The sequence below is a fragment of the Ovis canadensis genome, chromosome 1 (genome assembly GCF_042477335.2).
Source record: "Ovis canadensis isolate MfBH-ARS-UI-01 breed Bighorn chromosome 1, ARS-UI_OviCan_v2, whole genome shotgun sequence".
NCBI classification, from domain to species: domain Eukaryota; kingdom Metazoa; phylum Chordata; class Mammalia; order Artiodactyla; family Bovidae; genus Ovis; species Ovis canadensis.
The window spans coordinates 156970142-156990991 of record NC_091245.1 but is presented as its reverse complement, the minus strand read 5'-3'; the positions used below and the strand labels follow the sequence as shown (position 1 = coordinate 156990991).

The 20850-nt window shown below is 35.9% G+C and overlaps 1 protein-coding gene across 3 annotated transcripts in view; it reads right to left on the bottom strand.

The window, feature by feature from the left end:
• The window catches only part of CADM2 (cell adhesion molecule 2), a 1299579-nt gene that overhangs the window by 379930 nt on the left and 898799 nt on the right, over nucleotides 1-20850 (bottom strand). The gene's annotated exons all lie outside the window — the stretch shown is intronic.

The following is a 20850-nucleotide window of genomic DNA, read 5'->3' as shown; positions in this document are numbered from 1 at the left end:
ACAAATCCGACACTGTTCACCATAAGCTATCAGTTTCTAGATCAAGTGCATGTAGAGTTGAACTCTGAATGTAGAGAATATGATTTAAAAATAAACATACATATCAATATTAGATATGAGGAATTAATCTGAGCTGGGAAACTACAGAACTACTTAAGAAAGCCAGAAGGCAGTTGGCTTCAAGTATTTAGTGGTAGGGTTGGATGGCATCACTGACTCAATGGACATGAGTTTGAGCAAGCTCCGGGAGTTGGTGATGGACAGGGAAGCCTGGTGTGCTGCAGTCCATGGGGTCACAAATAGTCGGACACGACTGAGTGACTGAACTGAAATGAACCGTGGAGCAAATGCCTAGAAGAGCAATTAATGGAACGAAGATAGCTGACTTACAGAATTGAAATTTCTTTTGTTAAAGGGTTTTTTTTTTTTTTTTGATTGAAGTATAATTGATTTATAACGTGTTAGCTTCTGGTGTACAGCAAAGTGATTCAGTCCTTTTCCATTACATAAGATACTGGATACAGCAGGGACTTGTCCATACATAGTGATGTGAATTGTTATGGAAATTTGGAAAAACTAGAAAATCTTGGTAAACAGCCAGACAGTGCAAGATAATTAAGGCCTCCTATTCCTTATAGTTTCAGGGGAGAAGCAAAAATGAAGAGAGAGAATAAAAAGACAGTGATATTGGTATGGTAAGAACCCAAGTGGAGAAAAATTAGTCTCTCAACAAATATAAAGAAAAGTCACTGTACATTGAAAAAATACCCACAGAAGCAAACCTTTGGAATTAGTGTGAAAAAAAAAGTGAATTATTTGATGTCCACATTGTCAGAAAACATTTATTAGACCTAATTTATGACTTAAGCTATTGGACCAAACTAGTCAGCTTGTTAGTACAGCTCTCATTGGGGTAAAGCATGCAACCACAACAAATTGTTTATCTATTGGAAGAGTAAAACATTCCATAAATTAAAGTGAGTAGGAATACTTTATCTATAGGTAGCAGAGCTGTTTCCAAGGTAAAATTATCCAATTAAGCTAAATCTATTTGAAAGAGTAAGAATTAAATGTCTTCATCTCATATCAGAGATCTCATCTGCCCTGTGCTCATGACTCTTAATAACTGAAATACATTAATTGATAATTGTTTTGAATGCAGGCTTGGGTGTCACATTTTTAAAAAATTACCATTAATAGATTCTCTTATGAGATATCTAATTTTTTATTCATATTGAGGCAATTGTTTGATTTTACCTATTCTCAGTGCTTCCTCACCCGTAAATATAAGTGCTTTGACATTTAAAATTAAAGTAGTCTTATTATCTTCAAGATAAGAACATTCTCTGACACTGTGTTTCCCACAATGAATGCAACTTGCATTTTATATATATTTTCAATAATTTTATTGTCATCTTATTCATTTTCCAGCCATTTTATTATTTCCCCTTACTTTTCCTCTTTCTCAATTATATGTCCAAGTTAATTTTGGATCTGTCATATATATTTGTACAAAATACTGATGAAGTGAGGCAGTTATATAACTTTAAAAGTAAATGAATCCTGTTTAATGTGTTTAACCCACAGTAGTGTAGTCATTTCTCTGCCCGTTTTAGAAGTGATAATATGATTGATATCTTAAAACTTAGTGGCCATATTCTAACTTAGTTCAAGATGATAGTTTCTTTTAAGGCCACAGAGAAATTTTTGACAACAAAAACAATATGATTCTATTCTTTCAAAATTGCTTTTGTATGTAAATCAGTACTAGTCAAAGTTTAATAACAAAATATGTAAACTGATAATGCAATCTTCCATTCAATTATGTTATGTGGAAGTCAATTATAAACAAAATTCTCTAGGGCAAAATTGTGATGTTTATCTTTTGGGGAGAAGTTTTTGCAAAAATCAGTGTAATCTTTTGAAACTAAATCCTACAGATATATTCACGTTTGAACATGTCTTAATATTTTAGATTTTACTTTATATATAAAATATATTATCATTATTTTTAACTAGTAATTTACACACACATTCTGCAAATATTTTGGAAGTGAATAGAAGAATATTTAAATATGATTGAATGAATGTGTCACTAAATACATTTCCATACGTTGCTACATTTTAAAACAGAACAATTGCAGTTTATAAGGAATATACATTTTATTTCAGTATATCTCTATTGGCTGTGAGAATATTTGTTTTTGTTTTTAAGAAATCTCCTAAAACTTGCTAGGACCTTTTAAAACTTGACTTCTCTCAATTTGCCTTTTTATTAAAAAAAAAAAAACCTAGTTGAAGTGAATTAACCAGTTCATCCTAAAGGAGATCAGCCCTGGGATTTCTTTGGAAGGAATGATGCTAAAGCTGAAACTCCAGTACTTTGGCCACCTCATGTGAAGAGTTAACTCATTGGAAAAAAGCCACAGTCATCAAGACAGTATGGTACTGGCACAAAGACAGACATATAGATCAATGGAACAAAATAGAAAGCCCAGAAATAAATCCACACACATATGGACACCTTATCTTTGACAAAGGAGGCAAGAATATACAATGGAGTAAAGACAATCTCTTTAACAAGTGGTGCTGGGAAAACTGGTCAACCACTTGTAAAAGAATGAAACTAGATCACTTTCTAACACTGTACACAAAAATAAACTCAAAATGGATTAAAGATCTAAATGTAAGATCAGAAACTATAAAACTCCTAGAGGAGAATATAGGCAAAACACTCTCAGAAATAAATCACAGCAGGATCCTCTATGATCCACCTCCCAGAATTCTGGAAATAAAAGCAAAAATAAACAAATGGGATCTAATCAAAATTAAAAACTTCTGCACAACAAAGGAAACTATAAGCAAGGTGAAAAGACAGCCTTCTGAATGGGAGAAAATAATAGCAAATGAAGCAACTGACAAACAACTAATCTCAAAAATATACAAGCAACTTATGCAGCTCAACTCCAGAAAAATAAATGACCCAATCAAAAAATGGGCCAAAGAACTAAATAGACATTTCTCCAAAGAAGACATACGGATGGCTAACAAACACATGAAAAGATGCTCAACATCACTCATTATTAGAGAAATGCAAATCAAAAACACAATGAAGTACCACTTCACACCAGTCAGAATGGCTGCGATCCAAAAATCTGCAAGCAATAAATGCTGGAGAGGGTGTGGAGAAAAGGGAACCCTCCTACACTGTTGGTGGGAATGCACACTAGTACAGCCACTATGGAGAACAGTTTGGAGATTCCTTAAAAAATTGCAAATAGAACTACCTTATGACCCAGCAATCCCACTGCTGGGCATACACACCAAGGAAACCAGAATTGAAAGAGACACATGTACCCCAATGTTCATCGCAGCACTGTTTATAATAGCCAGGACATGGAAACAACCTAGATGTCCATCAGCAGATGAATGGATAAGAAAGCTGTGGTACATATACACAATGGAATATTACTCAGCCGTTAAAAAGAATTCATTTGAGTCAGTTCTGATGAGATGGATGAAACTGGAGCCAATTATACAGAGTGAAGTAAGCCAGAAAGAAAAACACCAATACAGTATACTAACACATATATATGGAATTTAGGAAGATGGCAATGACGACCCTGTATGCAAGACAGGAATAAAGACACAGATGTGTATAAAGAACTTTTGGACTCAGAGGGAGAGGGAGAGGGTGGGATGATTTGGGAGAATGGGAATTCTAACATGTATACTATCATGTAAGAACTGAATCGCCAGTCCATGTCTGACGTAGGGTGCAGCATGCTTGGGGCTGGTGCATGGGGATGACCCAGAGAGATGTTGTGGGGAGGGAGGCGGGAGGGGGGGTCATGTTTGGGAACGCATGTAAGAATTTAAAGATTTTAAAATTTAAAAAATAAATAAATAAATAAATAAATAAAATAAAATAAAAATGTATGGAAGATCTAAATAGGCATTTTCTAAAGAAATAATATACATGGACAAAAGGTAAGTAAAAATGAGCTCAGCATTAAAAATTATTAGAGGAATGTGAAGCAACACTACAATAAGGTATCATCTCACACTGGTCAGGTTGCTTATCATGAAAAATCTACAGACAATAAATTCTAGAGAGGGTGTGAAGAAAAGGTATTCCTCCTACACTGTTGGTGGGAATGTAGTTTTCCCTGGTAGTTCAGACAGTAAAGCATCTGCCTGAAATGTGGGAGACCCAGGTTCAATCCCTGGGTTGGGAAAATTCCCTGGAGAAGGAAATGGCAACTCACTCCAGTACTCTTGCCAGGAAAATTCCATGGATGGAGGAGACTGGTAGGCTACAGTCTATGGGATCACAGAGTCAGACACAACTGAACAATTTCACTTTGTACTTATGAAAAACAGTAGGGAAGTTCCTTAAAAAGCTAAAAATAGAGCTACCATATGATCCCATGGTATGCCGTCATTGCTGTGACACCAAAGCCATCCCACTCCTGGGCATATACCTGGGGAAAATCATAATTTGAAAAGATATGTACACTACAGTGTTCACTGGAGAACTATTTATAACAGTCAGGGCATGGAAACAATCTAAAGTCCATTAACAGAGGAATGATAAGGGAGATGTAGTGGTTATATACAATGAAATATTACTCAACCTTAATGAAGAACAAAATAATGCAGGAACATGGATAACCCTAGAGATTGTCATAGGCTTCCCCGGTAGCTCAGTAGTGAAGAATCTGCTTGCCAATGAAGGAGATGCAGGTTCAATCTCTGGGTCAGGGACGATCCTCTGGAGGAGGAAATTATTGCCTGGGAAATTATCATGGACAGAGGAGCTTAGCTGGCTATAGTCCATGGGGTTGCAAAAGAGTCAGACATGACTTAGCAACTAAACAGCAACAAAGAACTTTCATACTGGATGAAGTATGTGAGACAAAGACATATTATCACTTATATGTGGAATCTTAAAAAATGGTACAAATGAACTTATTTACAAAACAAAAATAGAGTCACAGATGTGGAAAACAATCTTATGGTTGCCAGAGAGGAAAGAGGGAAGATAAATTGGAAGACTGAGTTTTACATATGTGTGTGCTCAGTCAGTCATGTCTGACTCTTTGTGGCTCCATGGACTATAGCCTGCCAGGCTCCTCTGTCTATGGAATTTTCCAGGCAAGAATACTGGAGCAGATTGCCATTTCCTATTCCATGGGATCTTCCCACCCCAAGGATCGAACCTGAGTTTGTTGCATCTCCTGCATTGGCAGGTGGATTCTTTACCACTAGTTCCACTTGGGAAGCCCTTTACATATACACACTATTATATATGTGTGTGTGCTAAGTCTCTTCAGTCATGTCCATCTCTTTGTCACCCTATGAAGCATAGCCCGTCAGGCTCCTCTGTACACAAGATTCTCCAGGCAAGAATACTGGAGTGAGTTGCTGCACCCTCTTTCAGAGGATCTTCCCAACCCAGGGATCAAACCCAGGTCTCTTGTGTCTCTTGCATTTGCAGGTGGGTTCTTTACTGCTAGCACCACATAGGGAACCCATACACACATTATTATATATAAAATAGATAATTAATAAGGACCTGTTGCATAGCATAGCTTCCCTGGAGGCTCAGTTGGTAAAGAATCTTCCCGCAATGCAGGAGACCCAGGTTCGATCTCTGGGTGGGGAAGGTCCTCTGGAGAAGGAAATGGTAATCGACTCCAATATTCTTGCCTGGAAAGTGGGCTACTGTCCATGGGGCCGCAAAGAGTTGGACATGACTTAGAGACTAAACCACAATTTTATAGCACCATTGTAGATCATATGGAACTCTACTCAATACTCTGTAATAACCTATATGAGAAAATAATATAAAAGAGTGGATATATGTATAGTTGATTCATTTTACTATACAGCAGAAATTAACATAAAATTTTAAATCAATCAGACTCTAACAAAAATTTAAAATAAAAAAGTAAAATAAATTACCTTATATATTAATTGGTTGTTTTAAAGATACTTTCATATACTCTTTTGATCGTTGTAACTCTATAACATAGGTAATACTAATATTTTTATCCCTGTTTTACTGGTATGAGATAAGTAGAAGAGGAGATACTAAAACCCAGGTATTCTGATAACCTTCAAAGCCTTTAACATTACACTTTGCTCCTGATAAATATGTTACAGTATGCTGTCAAGTGAAAGGATTTTTTTCCATTAAAATCCTATAATAATAACTCTATCTGATTTGAAAAAATATACTTGAATTTATTTTTAGTGTAATTTAGCCATTAGCCTTATAGCACTTGTTCTGAAAATGCCCCGAAATGTCTCACTGTTATACATTGATCAGTGTCTTTCTCCTTATTACAGATTGCTTCTGTTTAGAAACTTGTAAGAAGCCACAAACCTTGGGGTTTTAATTACAGACTTTCTAAACCACCATACAACAGCTCTAGAATAAGTAAATACCAATTTTACTAACATAATAGAATGACACGAGCCAACTGAATAGCATCCCAGAAGATCTTGCCTTTCGGATGAGATGTATTTAGATAGAATAAAAAGTATTATAATGATTTATTTATAATGAAAATGAGGCTATAAACTTAAAGTAATGGTGTACAAAGTAATTGCTGTACAAAATTGTACCATGTTTTGGTGACAAACGAGTTAAGTTTATCCACATTTCCACAAGAAAACTCAAGACTGCATTTGAATTTTAAGAAGAAAGGAGAGGGGGATAAGAAGCTTCATAAAATCAAGTAAAAATAACATTCTTTTAAATTTGAAAATAAAATTTTCTTTCCATCCTGAACCATACTAGTTTGTAATGTGCAACCTGAAGAGGGGCAATTATAAAACAGTAAATACTGAGAATACAGATTTCCTCTTCTTAGGCTCCAAAATCAGAAAACAATTGCTTCTTGGCAGGAATGTGATGACAAACCTATACGGTATGTTGAAGAGCAGAGCAAGTACTTTGTTGACGAAAGTCAATGTAGTTAAGGCTATGATCTTCCCAGTGGTAACACATGGTTGTGAAAACTGGACCATAAGGAAAGGCAGAACACCAAAGAACTGATGCCTTTGAACTGTGGTGCTGGAGAAGAATCCTAAAAGTCACCTGGACAGCAAAATCAAGCCAATCAATCTTAAGGGAAATCAACCCCGAATACTCACTGGAAGGACTGATGCTGAAGCTGCAGTATTTTGGCCATCTGTTGTGAACAGATGACTCATTGAAAAAGTCCCTGATGCTGGGAAAGATCAAGAACAGAAGGAGAAGAGGACATAAGAGGATGAGATAGCTGGATGGCATCACTGATACAGTGAACATGAACTTGGGCAAACTCTAGGGAATGGTGAGGGACAGGGAGGCTTGGCATGCTGCAGTCCATGGGGAAGCAAAAAGTCAGACTGGGAGACTGAACAACAGAAACAAAATACCGAGAAACCCCACAAAGCAAATATAGTCAAAACCCTTGTACAGTGAGAAGTAAAAACCAGAAACGAGGTCAAATAAAACTTCAGTTTAAAAACAAGTAAAATTATCTGTATTTTGACCCACTGACTTATAATAAAATTTCATGAATATACTTTCTAACCCTGCTACCCTCTTCTGAGTAAAACATTTTAAATTAGTTACGCCTAAAGCTTTCCTAGAACATTATTCATCTTATTGAAATACTAATTACCTTCTCACTTTCCCATGAAGAAATAAGTGAGGTTAACATGAGGTGAGTGAATGAGAAAACCAAAAGAAAAAATAATAAGAATGAAAAACAACTAAAAGTGTACTGGGAGGATATTTTCTTCACCAATATACCCAAGAAGGTAAGTCCGATTCATTTTTTTCCCCTGATAACTGCTCACCACTATTCTGCTTTAGTGCCATTTCATCCCCAGCCCTACCTGGGTGGATGGAACCTAGATAAATGCACTGAAACAAATGAATCGGATTAGATGAATTGTTGTATTGATTAACCTGACATCTTTAGATGTTTTAAAAAATTAAGAGCTTGAATTCAGTAGTCAGTATGTCAGATTTGGAATTGTTCCCCTGCCTCTTAATCATTTTGTTAGCTTAAACATATTTCTTAACCCTTTGTTTTATTTTCCTCACTTTTATAAATGAGAATAATAAAAGCACCTATCTCAAATAGTTTTAGGAGGACTAAATTAGAAAACACATAACAAATGTTTAGTGTAATGCCTGGCATATAGGAAACATATTTGCAGTTATAATTTTTGTTGTCATCTAGAGAAAAATTGCATTAATAATTTATATCTTTAAAAACATTAGTGATTTATCATATATAGTGATGACTTTAGCAATTTTCATAAAGTGAGATAAACTAGAAATGGATTAAGGAAACAATCTTAATGCTCAACGTTGCTAATTATTAGAGAAATGCAAATCAAAACTACAATGAGATACCATCTCACACCAGTCAGAATGTCCACCACTAAAATGTCCACAAATAACAAATGCTGGGAAGGGTGCAGAGAAAAGGGAATCCACTTGCACTGGAGATGGAAACGTAAACTGGTGCATTGACTATGGAGAACAGTATGGGGGGTTCTTCAAAAAACTAAAAATAGAGTTGCCATATGGTGCTGCAATCCCACTCCTGGACATATACTTGGAGAAAACTCTAATTCCACAAGATACATGCACCCCAGTATTCATTGTAGCAGTATTTACAATAGTTTAAGACATAGAAACAAAGTTGAATAATCCTCAGTAAAAGAAATAATGCCATTTCCAGCAACATGGATAGTCCTAGATATTATCATACTAACTGAAGTATGTCAGAAAGAGAGAGGCAGATAGCATATGATATCATTTATATGTGAATCTAAAATGTGACACAAATGAACTTACCTATGAGATAGAAACAGACTCACAGACACAGAGAACAGACTTGTGGTTGCTAGCGGGGGAGGTGAGGGAGGCATTGATTGGGACTTTGGGATTAGCAGATGCACAGTATTATATATAAATAAGTGAACAGCAGGATCCTACTGCATAGCACAGGACTGTTCAATACCCTGTGTTAAAGCATAATGGAAAATAACATGAAAAATAATGCATGTATTTATATGTATAACTGAGTCACTTTGCTGAAACAGTAGAAACTATATATGTTTGTAAATCTACTATACTTCAATAAAATTGACATTAAAAAAATGAAAACAATCTTAATTTTATAAAAGGTACCATCTCAGGGCCTTCAACCTGGGACCCTTGTGTATGTTACCGAAACATAACATGTTTTAAATTCCCTTACATATTTCTAACATGTCCATCATATTTCCTTAGATTACCCTTAGGGATAAACAAATATAAGCTTCAATAACTGTTTCTTGAGTTATTTTGGATGAAGATTTTGTAGCTGTTACACAAGAGTTTGAATAAATCCTTGCATTTTTTAAAAATTAAAATCAAGCATAGGTTCAAGAAAAACGAGCTTAGATGTTTTCCAAAAAAAATTATATAGAACCTTATTCTTCAGTTTCTTCACTGATAGTAAAAACAAGTAATTTCTACATTTGAAACATTATATAAGCTTCTCTGGGACACAGTTTTTGCAATTTTTCTTTCTTTGATATTGAGTTGAAATTCTTTAATGATATCATTTATATACTTTGGATTTTAATTAAATATGAAGAAAGAAAAATACATATACTTACTGGATGCTTCACATTAAATTGTACATTTACTTTGTATTAGAATAAATATAAATATCTGAATGACACCATAAAAATAAACTACAGTTCACGTTCAAAGAAACATTTTAGTTGAGACTTGTCTTTACATGGTTTTTCATTTTCTACAGACATCATTTAAATAACAATGATGATAATAACAATAATGAGATAAAATGTATTGAGTGTTTATTATATGCCATTCCATAGGTTAATGTCTTTTTATACATAATCACATATAAATGTCACAACAACTGAATGTTGAGTGAATGTAATCAAATTGTTCAGGTATTGAAATCAGGTAAGTTGAAAAACCAGGAGTTGATCTATGCAATTCAGATTGCAAAGTGGAGCTTCTTAATATATAGTACAAACTGAAATATAAGTGTCTTATTTAAGATAAAATCTAACAATAGTTCAAAGCAATGCCTCAGTTTTAAACTCATATTTGTCTTTCAATGTACACTTGAAAAATGTGATGGGAAACCTGGGACACTAAATGTCATATTTTGGTTGAACAGCAGATTTTATATCCACAACTAAATGAATGACTTATTTAGTAATATTTTGTATGGCTATTATTTAAATACAGTAAATTTCAATATTGATTTTTCTCTAGACCACATATATCTCAGTTTAGATTGCTGAGTATTCTGTATTATCTTTAAATGCTTATATAATGTCAGAATAATTTGTGCTAATTTTTATTTGAGCACTAACGTATGATTATTTGATTGAAATAGCTAATGGCTAGTATCTTAGTGATGCCATAAAATGCTATTCCCCATTAAAGTCATTGTTTTGAATCAAAACTGAAGCCCAGAAATTAGGCTGGACACTAAATGTATGTTTACTAGATTAAAACAATTTAAAAATTGTGTGTAATTCTGGAACAGTATAAGTCATTTTGTTACATTTAGTCTACACATTTGTAATAGAGTTAAATAAAATCATTTTATACTAAAGAATTAGAAATACTCTAAGTTACCTTTTTCTCTCTCTAAGTGGTAAAGCCTTGATGATCTTATTGATATCTGAATGTAGGATAGATTATAATGGTGATATATGAATTCACTGTGATTTGAAGGTAGGAGTGTTGAGAATTCAATCAAGAAATGTTAGAACGATTCCAGGCAAGTTTTGAGGAATGAGTGTTTTGAAAAAAAGGATCCATGGAAATGCTTCTATTCCCATAATAAAATTAGGACAATAATTTTATTCTCAAAATTAGGATAATTTGATAATCAATTGGTTATGGGTAACATTAAAATGAAAGAGTCAAGATATTTCCAGTCTTTTAAATTAATGAATTAAATATTTGTTCATTGGAATAAAAATAAAATCATGAGGGTTCTGATGTACCAAAAAAAATGAGTTTCAGCTTTTAATATTCAGTTAGAAATGTTCAACAGGGTGACAGGAATATAAGTAGGAGCTTAGTAGTAAGAGCAAGTCTTGAAAAGTGATGTCTTGAAATCAACACAGAAAACTACAGAGAAAGAAAACAGTTGTCTTAATGCGTTGTCTTTTGATTACAAGCAAGAGAAACCTATTAAAATATCTTAATGAAAAGAGAGATGTGTCAGAGACCTAAAGGGTAAGAATAAAATAGAACCTTCTATTAGAACAAGGGACTTAAACACCATGAGGGCACTTTCTTACCCTCTTTTCACATTCTTGCATCATTCTTCTTTTATTTCTCAGAATTAACTCATCTTCTTGTTTGGTCTACATAAACATTTCATGGCTATAAAGTATGACAAAATTTATTTCCCATCTCTCTTCCTTACTCTTGCTCCTGTTGGCTTTCCCTCTCCCCTTTATTTCTTCTCCGTTGTAAGTTTCTAGAGGAAGAATCTGAATCATTTGTCTTTCTTTTAACAGTCAACAATAGCGAGAGTGGTTAGCTGTGGGTGCATAATCATGCAGAAAATGGTTGCTTTTTAAATGTAGAAAGTAAATATCACCTTCCAAAAAAGGATGTAGAGACTTGCAACACTGCAAGAAGTGATTTCTTCAGGGATCAAAGATAAAACCTGAATGAAACCTATATTCCAGAACAAGATAGAAAAGAAGAAGGAAAAATAAAAAAAGAAGAAAGAAAAGAAGCAAAGAGGAGTTAAAAAGAAAATTAAGTCTGTAACAGAGACACTGAAACCAAAGGAAATGAAAAATAAAAACAAACATTACATTCAGCAGAAAAACAATGATTACTCTGGGGACTGAGGAACCACCATTGGATCTGACCACTAAAGAATACCTAGTGAATTTCAGAATGGCATTTTCTGAAAAATAAGGGCTGAGTTGCTACATGTTTTGATGAAATTCTAATAGTATACTATTTGAATACTATACTATTGCCTTCAGACACTGGTATAATGTTTAATGCTCTCCCCCAAAAAATAAGGAGATGGGGAAAGTTAGGGAAATTTTGTATGCCATGACTAGTAACAGCTAACTCACTCCTAGTGAATTCTTTTAATCTAAGCACTCACAAATTGTTGGTTAAAGGGTTTAATAATTCTATTGGGAAGTTAATGTAAAATTTACCAGTCTATGTTTTCTCAAATATGATCCATTGTCCTTAAAAAATAATAGAGTACATGTCTCTGTCCAATATTGCAGGAGTTCCCCACATTTGGATGATTCCATAGGAGTGAATGAATGAAGTGTAAACCTCTACAAAACTTCCTCAGATTCCCTAGAATGTATTCTGTGTAGACCAGGAGAAATTTAGTACTTTTAAGTAACCTACTCTTTTATTATCCTGGGTTTTTATTCCTATTATCCACTTTTTTTTTTTTCTGTTTGAAGACCATTTGCTTTGACATAGAAATTGGACAGTAAAAGCATTGGGTAGTTCTCTTTGTTATCTATCTAATACACATCTGTTTCAATCATTAGAAATAAAACTTCAATTTTCTTCTCAAGGCATAGTTCATTTAGAGTTATTTCTTGTCTCTGTGACATCTTGTAGATGCAAAAATGCAGACACAAGGTAAACTATGTCTTAGATCCCCTTGCAATTTAATTTAGAACAGAAATGAAAAAAAAAAGAGAGAGAGAGAGAGAGAAATTCAGATAAAGTGGATAGGTGTGGGACAAGGCAATGACAATGTAGATGTCCTAAATGGAGCACAGTGGGCTTCCTTAGTGGCTCAGATGGTAAAGAATCTGCCTACAATGCAGGAGACCATGTTTCTATTCCTGTATTTAGAATATCCCCTGGAGAAGGGAATGGCAACCCACTCCATTATTCTTACTGTAAAATTCCATGGACAGAGAATCCTGGCCAGCTACAGTCCATAGGATCACAAAGAGTTGGACACGATTGAGCAACTAACACTTAAATATGTTTATAATGCAAAATCCTAGTCAGTCTGAGTCCTAATGTGACTTGGCAGACACTTACAATGTACGGCTGTAATTTTTCAGTGGTGAATTGGTTTCCTGTGTATTGTAATTATTGCCCATCATTTTTAAGAATTATAAAGTGAATACAGATATTATTACGAGAAGCTATAATTCATGATCATTCCATCATCAAATTTAATTTCCTCCACTCGCATAAAAACAGGTCTTATTCTTTTAAAAGATGTCCTCACTATATGAAATAAATGATACTCATTCCTGCCTCTATACTTATGCTTTCAAATTCCTGTTTTCCTGTTCTATATGCTACTTTTTGTACATATATTCTACCCTTCCTTCAAGAATCAGTTTAAGCTCCACTTCTCACATAAAGCATTCTCTGAGAACAAGGACTCCAACCTCAATATATACATCTTGCTAACTCCCTTTGTACTCAAATTCTATATTCCACAATTAATGTACTATATTTTACATCATTTTTAACTCTTCATTTCTAAAATGTAGATCTTAATCTCTTATTATGTAATATATTTCATAAATGTATATTCATTATCAAGTAATGTCTTGTTTTGTGAATGCATTTCTTTTGTCCATAGAAAATTACCATATCAAGAATTGGCTAATTTCAGTACATTTGTTGAAAAAGTGACTAGGATAAGTGTGGAGGATTAAATAGTGGGTTAAAAAAATTGCCATCTCATCTGTTACATTTTTAGTGTTCTATAAGATAAATTAATTCCTAAGAAATAGTATTTGCATATTAACTAAGCTATCAGGGAAGCCCTAGCCTTATAATTAGGGATCAGTTAACACTCCAAAGATAAATCTATGCACAGTACTAAAACTAGCTGTAAAATTAGTACCTGAGAGAGAGGAAGGGATAATACAGATGGGTGGCCTTGTGGTAGATCTGAATATGGGAGGGGCGGTCCTAAGATGGCAGAGGAATAGGAGGCGGAGACCACTTTCTCCCTGACAAATTCATTGAAAGAACATTTGAACGCTGAGCAAATTCCACAAGAAATTGTAAACGCTGGCAGAAAACATCAGGCATCCCGAAAGGCAGCCCATTGTCTTCGAAAGGAGGTAGGACAAAATATAAAAGATAAAAAGAGAGACAAAAGAGTTAGGGATGAAGACCTGTCCTGGGAAGGGAGTCTTTAAAGAGAAGTTTCCAAGCACTAGGAAACCCTCTCACTGGCAGGTCTGTGGGGAGTTTTGGAATCTTAGAGGGCAACATAACTGGGAGGGGGAAATATATAAATAAATAAATAAAACCCTCAGATTACATGCCTAACAGCAACTCCCAGCAGAGAAGTAGCCCAGACGCTAGCGGGCCACCAGTAAGCCAGGGCTGAACAGGGAGGAGCGGGCCTCATTGCTTAGGGTAAGGACCGGGCCTGAATGCCCTGGGGGCAATCTGAGGGAGCTAACGTGAGATAGCAACCCAAACTGTGGGACAGCCAGAGAAAGAGAGAGAGAGGAGAGAAGAGAGAAAGAGAGAGAGAGGAGAGAAGAGAGAAAGAGAGAGAGAATTATCCTGCAAAAAGGCCCTAACCTAAGGCACTGCCGGCTGGCTCACAGAACAAAGGACTGAGCAATACCAGAGGAGAGCTGGCTGGCTGTGAATTGCCCCATCCTCCGCCAGAGGCAGGGAAGCAAGCAGGCTGCCAGAGCCAGACAGCGACAAACTCGGCCTCAGAGATGGCATTCCCTACCAAACTGCAGGCAGGCTTCTGGTTGCTAACCAAGACTTCCTGGGATTTTGAATGGTTGACATCTGCCGGGAGGGTCGCAGCCAAACATCAGCTCCCCAATAGAGACACTGGCCACACTGAAGAAGATGCAACTGCTGCCACCTAGGAAACCGAGCGGCTGGGACCAGGGAGGTGATAAGACGCACCCGCCACCTCAGGAGAGTGTGCTCACCAAGCACCTGGTCACCTGAGCTGCTTGGACCTGGAAAGGGCACAAAACACAGGCCCAACCGAGTCTGCACCTTTTGGGAGTACCTAAGAACCTGAACCTGAAATGCTTAGACCTGGGAAGTGCATGCAACCCAGGGCCCATTTTAGACAGTTCACATGCAGAGCAACCTGAAGCCTGAGCAGTGTAGACTGGGAAAGCACACACTCCATGAGCGGAGGCAAACCCAGTGTTGCTGAGACACTGAAAGCACTCCCCTCACATGCCAGTGACATTTGTTTGCCGTGTTCCTCCCTCCCCACAGCATGACTAAACAAGTGAACCTAAGTAAGTGATCACCTTCGCCCCCTTGTGTCAGGGCAGAAATTAGACACTGAAGAGACCTGCAAACAGAAGAAGCCAAAATAAACAGAGGGAAACACTTTGGAAGTGACAGGTGCAACAGACTAAAACCCTGTAGTTAGCACCAACTACACTGGAAGGGGCCTGTAGATCTTCAAAAGTATAAGCTGGAAGAAGGAACTATCTGAAACTGAACTGACCCCACACTGCCCACAATAGCTCCAGAGTAATTCCTAGATATATTTTTACTATTATCATTTAAATTTTTTTAAAATTTTAAATCCTCTATTACTCCTTTAATTTTCATTTTATAACCTACTATTACCTTGCAAAAAAAGGACCTTATTTTTAAAGCAAACTTCATATATATATTTTATAATTTTTGTGATTTTTTAAAAAAATATTGTATTTTTGAGTCTAACCTCTACTCTAGATTTTTAATCTTTACTTATTTTTTTTTATCAATTTTGTACCTTTAAGAATCCAATCTTCAGTACCCATTTTTACTTAGGAGTGTGATTACTGGCTTGATTACTATCTCCCCCTTTTGACTCTCCTTTTTCTCCCCCAGGTCACCTCTATCTCCTCCCTCCCTCTTCTCTTCTCTACCCAATTTTGTGAATTTCTGTGTGTGTCTGGGCTGTGGAGAACACTTAGGGAACTGATTACTATCTAGATCTGTCTCTCTCCTTTTGCTCCCCCTTTTTCTCCTCCTGGTCACCTCTATCTCCCTCCTCCCTCTTCTCTTCTCCATGTAACTCTGTACCTCTCCAGGTGTCCCTCACTGTGGAGAATCTGTTCACCATTAACCTAGATGTTTTATCATCAGTGCTGTATGGATGGAGAAGTCTTGAGGCTGTTGTAAGTATAAGACTGAAAACCAGAGGCAAGAGGCTTAAGCCCTAAACCTGAGAACACTAGAGAACTCCTGACTCCAGGGAACATTAATCAATAACAGATCATCCAAAAGCCTCCATACCTACACTGAAACCAAGTATTACCCAAGGGCCAACAAGTTCCAGAGCAAGACCTACCACACAAATTCTCCAGCAATACAGGAACATAGCCCTTAGCTTCAATATACAGGCTGCACAAAGTCACACTAAACCCATAGACATCTAAAAACATACTACTGGACACTTCATTGCACTCCACAGAGAAGAAATCCAGCTCCACCCACCAGAACACCAACACAAGCTTCCCTAACCAGGAAACCTTGACAAGCCACTCATCCAACCCCACCCACAGGGAGGAACCTTCACAATAAAGAAGAACCACAAACTGCCAGAATACAGAAACCACCCCCAAAATAGCAATCTAAACAAGATGAAAAGGCAGAGAAATACTGAGCAGGTAAAGAAACATGATAAATGCTCACCAAACCAAAGAGGAGAAGATAGGGAGTCTACCTGAAAAAGAATTCAGATTAATGATAGTATGCTATGCTATGCTAAGTCACGTCAGTCGTGTCCGACTCTGTGCGACCCCATGGAAGGCGGCCCACCAGGCTCCCGTACCTGGGATTCTCCAGGCAAGCATGTTGGAGTGGGTTGCCATTTCCTTCTCCAGTGCATGAAACTGAAAAGTGAAAGTGAAGTTGCTCAGTCCTGTCCAACTCTTCACGATCCCATGGACTACAGCCTACCAGGCTCTTCCATCCATGGGATTTCCCAAGCAAGAGTACTGGAGTAGGTTGCCATTGCCTAAGAATGATCTAAAATCTTGAAAGAAAAAAAAAAATGGAGTTACAGATACATAGCCTGGAGACAAGGATTGAGAAGATGCAAGAAATTTTTAACAAGGATCTAGAAGAAATAAAAAAGTTAATCAATAATAAACAATGCAATAAATGATATCAAAAGCACTGTGGAGGGAACCAACAGTAGAATAACATTGGCATAAGATAGGATAAGTGAGATAGAAGATAGAATGATAGAAATAAATGAAGCAGATAGGAAAAAAGGAAAAAGAATTAGAAGAAATGAGGACAACTTCAGGGACCTCGGGGACAATGTTAAACACCCCAACATTCGAATCATTGGAGTCCAAGAAGAAGAAGACAAAAAGAAAGGCCGTGAGAAAATACTTGAGATAATAATTGAAAACTTCCCCAAAACGGGGAAGGAAACAGTCACCCAAGTCCAAGAAACAGAGAGAGTCCCAAACAGGATAAACCCAAGGTGAAACACCTTAAGACACATACTAATCAAATTAACAAAGATCAAACACAAAGAACAAATATTAAAAGCAGCAAGGGAAAAACAACAAATAACACACAAGGGGATTCCTATAAGGATAACAGCTGATCTTTCAATAGAAACTCTTCAGGCCAGAGGGACTGGCAAGACATACTTAAAGTGATGAAAGAGAAAAACCTACCACCCAGATTACTGTACCCAGCAACAATCTCATTCAGATATGAAAGAGAATTCAACATTTTTACAGACAAGCAAAAGCTGAGAGAAATCAGCACCACCAAACAGCTCTTCAGCTAAAGCCCAAAGGATTGTCTCTAGACAGGAAACACAGAAAGGATGTATAAACTCGAACCCAAAACAACAAAGTAAATGGCAACAGGATCATACTTATCAATAATTACCTTAAATTTAAATGGTTTGAATGCTCCAACCAAAAGACAAAGACTGGCTGAATGGATACAAGAACAAGACCCCTATATATTCTGTCTACAAGAGACCCACTTCAAAACAAGGGACACATACAGACTAAAAGTGAAGGGCTGGAAAAAGATTCTTCACACAAATGGAGACCAAAAGAAAGCAGGAGTAGCAATACTCATATCAGATAAAATAGACTTTAAAATAAAGGCTGTGAAAAGAGACAAAGATGGATACTACATAATGATCAAAGGATCAATCCAAGAAGATATAACAATTATAAATATATATGCACCCAACATAGCAGCACCACAATATGTAAGGCAAATGTTGACAAGTATGAAAGAGGAAATTAACAATAACACAATAATAGTGGGAGACTTTAATATGCCACTCACACCTATGGATAGATCAACTAAACAGAAAATTAACAAGTAAACACACACTTTAAATGATACAATGGACCAGTTAGACCTAATTGATAGCTATAGGACATTTCACCCCAAAACAATGAATTTCACCTTTTTCTCACATGCACACAGAACCTTCTCCAGGATAGATCACATCCTGGGCCATAAATCTAGCCTTGGTAAATTCAAAAAAAATTGAAATCATTCCAAGCATCTTTTCTGACCACAAGACAGTAAAATTAGATGTCAATTACAGGAAAAAAAAAACTATTAAAAATTCCAACATATGGAGGCTAAACAACATGCTTCTGAATAACCAGCAAATCACAGGAGAAATAAAAAAGAAATCAAAATATGGATAGAAACGAATGAAAATGAAAACACAACAACCCAAAACCTATGGGACACCATAAAAGCATTGCTAAGGGAAGGTTCATAGCAATACAGGCTTACTTCAGGAAACAAGAAAAAAGTCAAATAAATAGCCTAACTCTACATCTAAAGCAACTAGAAAAGGAATAAATGAAGAACCCCAGGGTTAGCAAAAGAAAAGAAATCTTAAAAATTAGAACAGAAATAAATGCAAAAGCAAAAAAAGAGACCATAACAAAAATCAACAAAGCTAAAAGCTGGTTCTTTGAGAAGATAAATAAAATTGACAAAACATTAGTCAGACTCATCAAGAAACAAATAGGGAAAAATCAAATCAACAAAATTAGAAATGAAAATGGAGAAATCACAATAGACAACACAGAAATATAAAGCATAATAAGAAACTATTATCAGCAACTATATGCCAATAAAATGGACAATTTGGAAGAAATGGACAAACTCTTAGAAAAGTATAACTTTCCAAAACTGAACCAGGAAGAGATAGAAAATCTTAACAGACCCATCACAAGCATGGAAATCGAAACTGTAATCAGAAATCTAGCAAACAGAAGCCCAGGACCAGACAGCTTCACAGCTGAAAACTACCAAAAATTTAGAGAAGAGCTAACACCTATCCTACTCAAACTCTTCCAGAAAATTGCAGAGGAAGGTAAACTTCCAAACTCATTCTACAAGGCCACCATCACCCTAATACCAAAACCAGACAAAGATGCCACAAAAACAGAAAACTACAGGCCAATATCACTGATGAACATAGATGCAAAAGTCCTTAACAAAATTCTAGCAATCAGAATCCAACAACACATTAGAAAGATCATACATCATGACCAAGTGGGCTTTATCCTAGGGATGCAAAGATTCTTTAATATCTGCAAATCAATCAATATAATACACTACACTAACAAACTGAAAGATAAACCATATGATTATCTCAATAAATGCAGAGAAAGCTGTTGACAAAATTCAGCATCCATTTATGATTAAAACACACACACACACACACACACACACACACACCAGAAAGCAGGAATAGCAGTAACATACCTCAACATAATAAAAGCTATATATGACAAACGCACAGCAAACATTATCCTCAATGGTGAAAAACTGAAAGCATTTCCTCTAAAGTTAGGAGCAAGACAAAGGTGCCCACCCTCACCACTACTATTCAACATAGTTTTGGATGTTTTGGCCACAACAATCAGAGCAGAAAAAGAAGTAAAAGGAAACCAAAGTGGAAAAGAAGAACTAAAATTCTCAATGTTTGCAGATGACATGATTCTCTACATAGAAAACCCTAAAGACTCCACCAGAAAATTACTAGGCCTAATCAATGAATATAGTAAAGTCGCAGGATATAAAGTTAACACACAGAAATCCCTTGCATTCCCATATAATAACAATGAGAAAACAGAAAGAGAAATAAAGGAAATAATTGCAACAAAAAGAATAAAATACTTAGGACTAAATCTACCTAAAGAAACAAAAGACCTATATATAGAAAACTATAAAACACTGATGAAAGAATTCAAAGAGGACACAAATAGACAGAGAAATATACCATATTGAAGGATCAGAAAAATCAATATAGTGAAAATGAGTATACCCAAAGCAATCTATAGATTCAATGCAATTCCAATCAAGCTACCAACGGTATTTTTCACAGAACTAGAAAAAATAATTTCACAATTTTTTGTATGGAATTACAAAAAACCGTGAATAGCCAGAGCAATCTTGAGAAAGAAGAATGGAACGGGAGGAACCAACCTGCCTGACTTCAGGCTATACTACAAAGCTACAGTCTACAGTCATCAAGACAGTATGGTACTGGCACAAAGACAGAAATATAGATCAATGAAAAAAAATAGAAAGCCCAGAGATAAATCCACGCACCTATGGACACCTTATCTTTGACAAAGGAGGAAAGAATATACAATGGAGAAAAGACAATCTCTGTAACAAGCGGTGCTGGGAAAACTGGTCAGCCACTTGTAAAAGAATGAAACAAGAACACTTTCTAACACCACACACAAAAATAAACTCAAAATGGATTAAGGATCTAAATATAAGACCAGAAACTATAAAACTCCTAGAGGAAA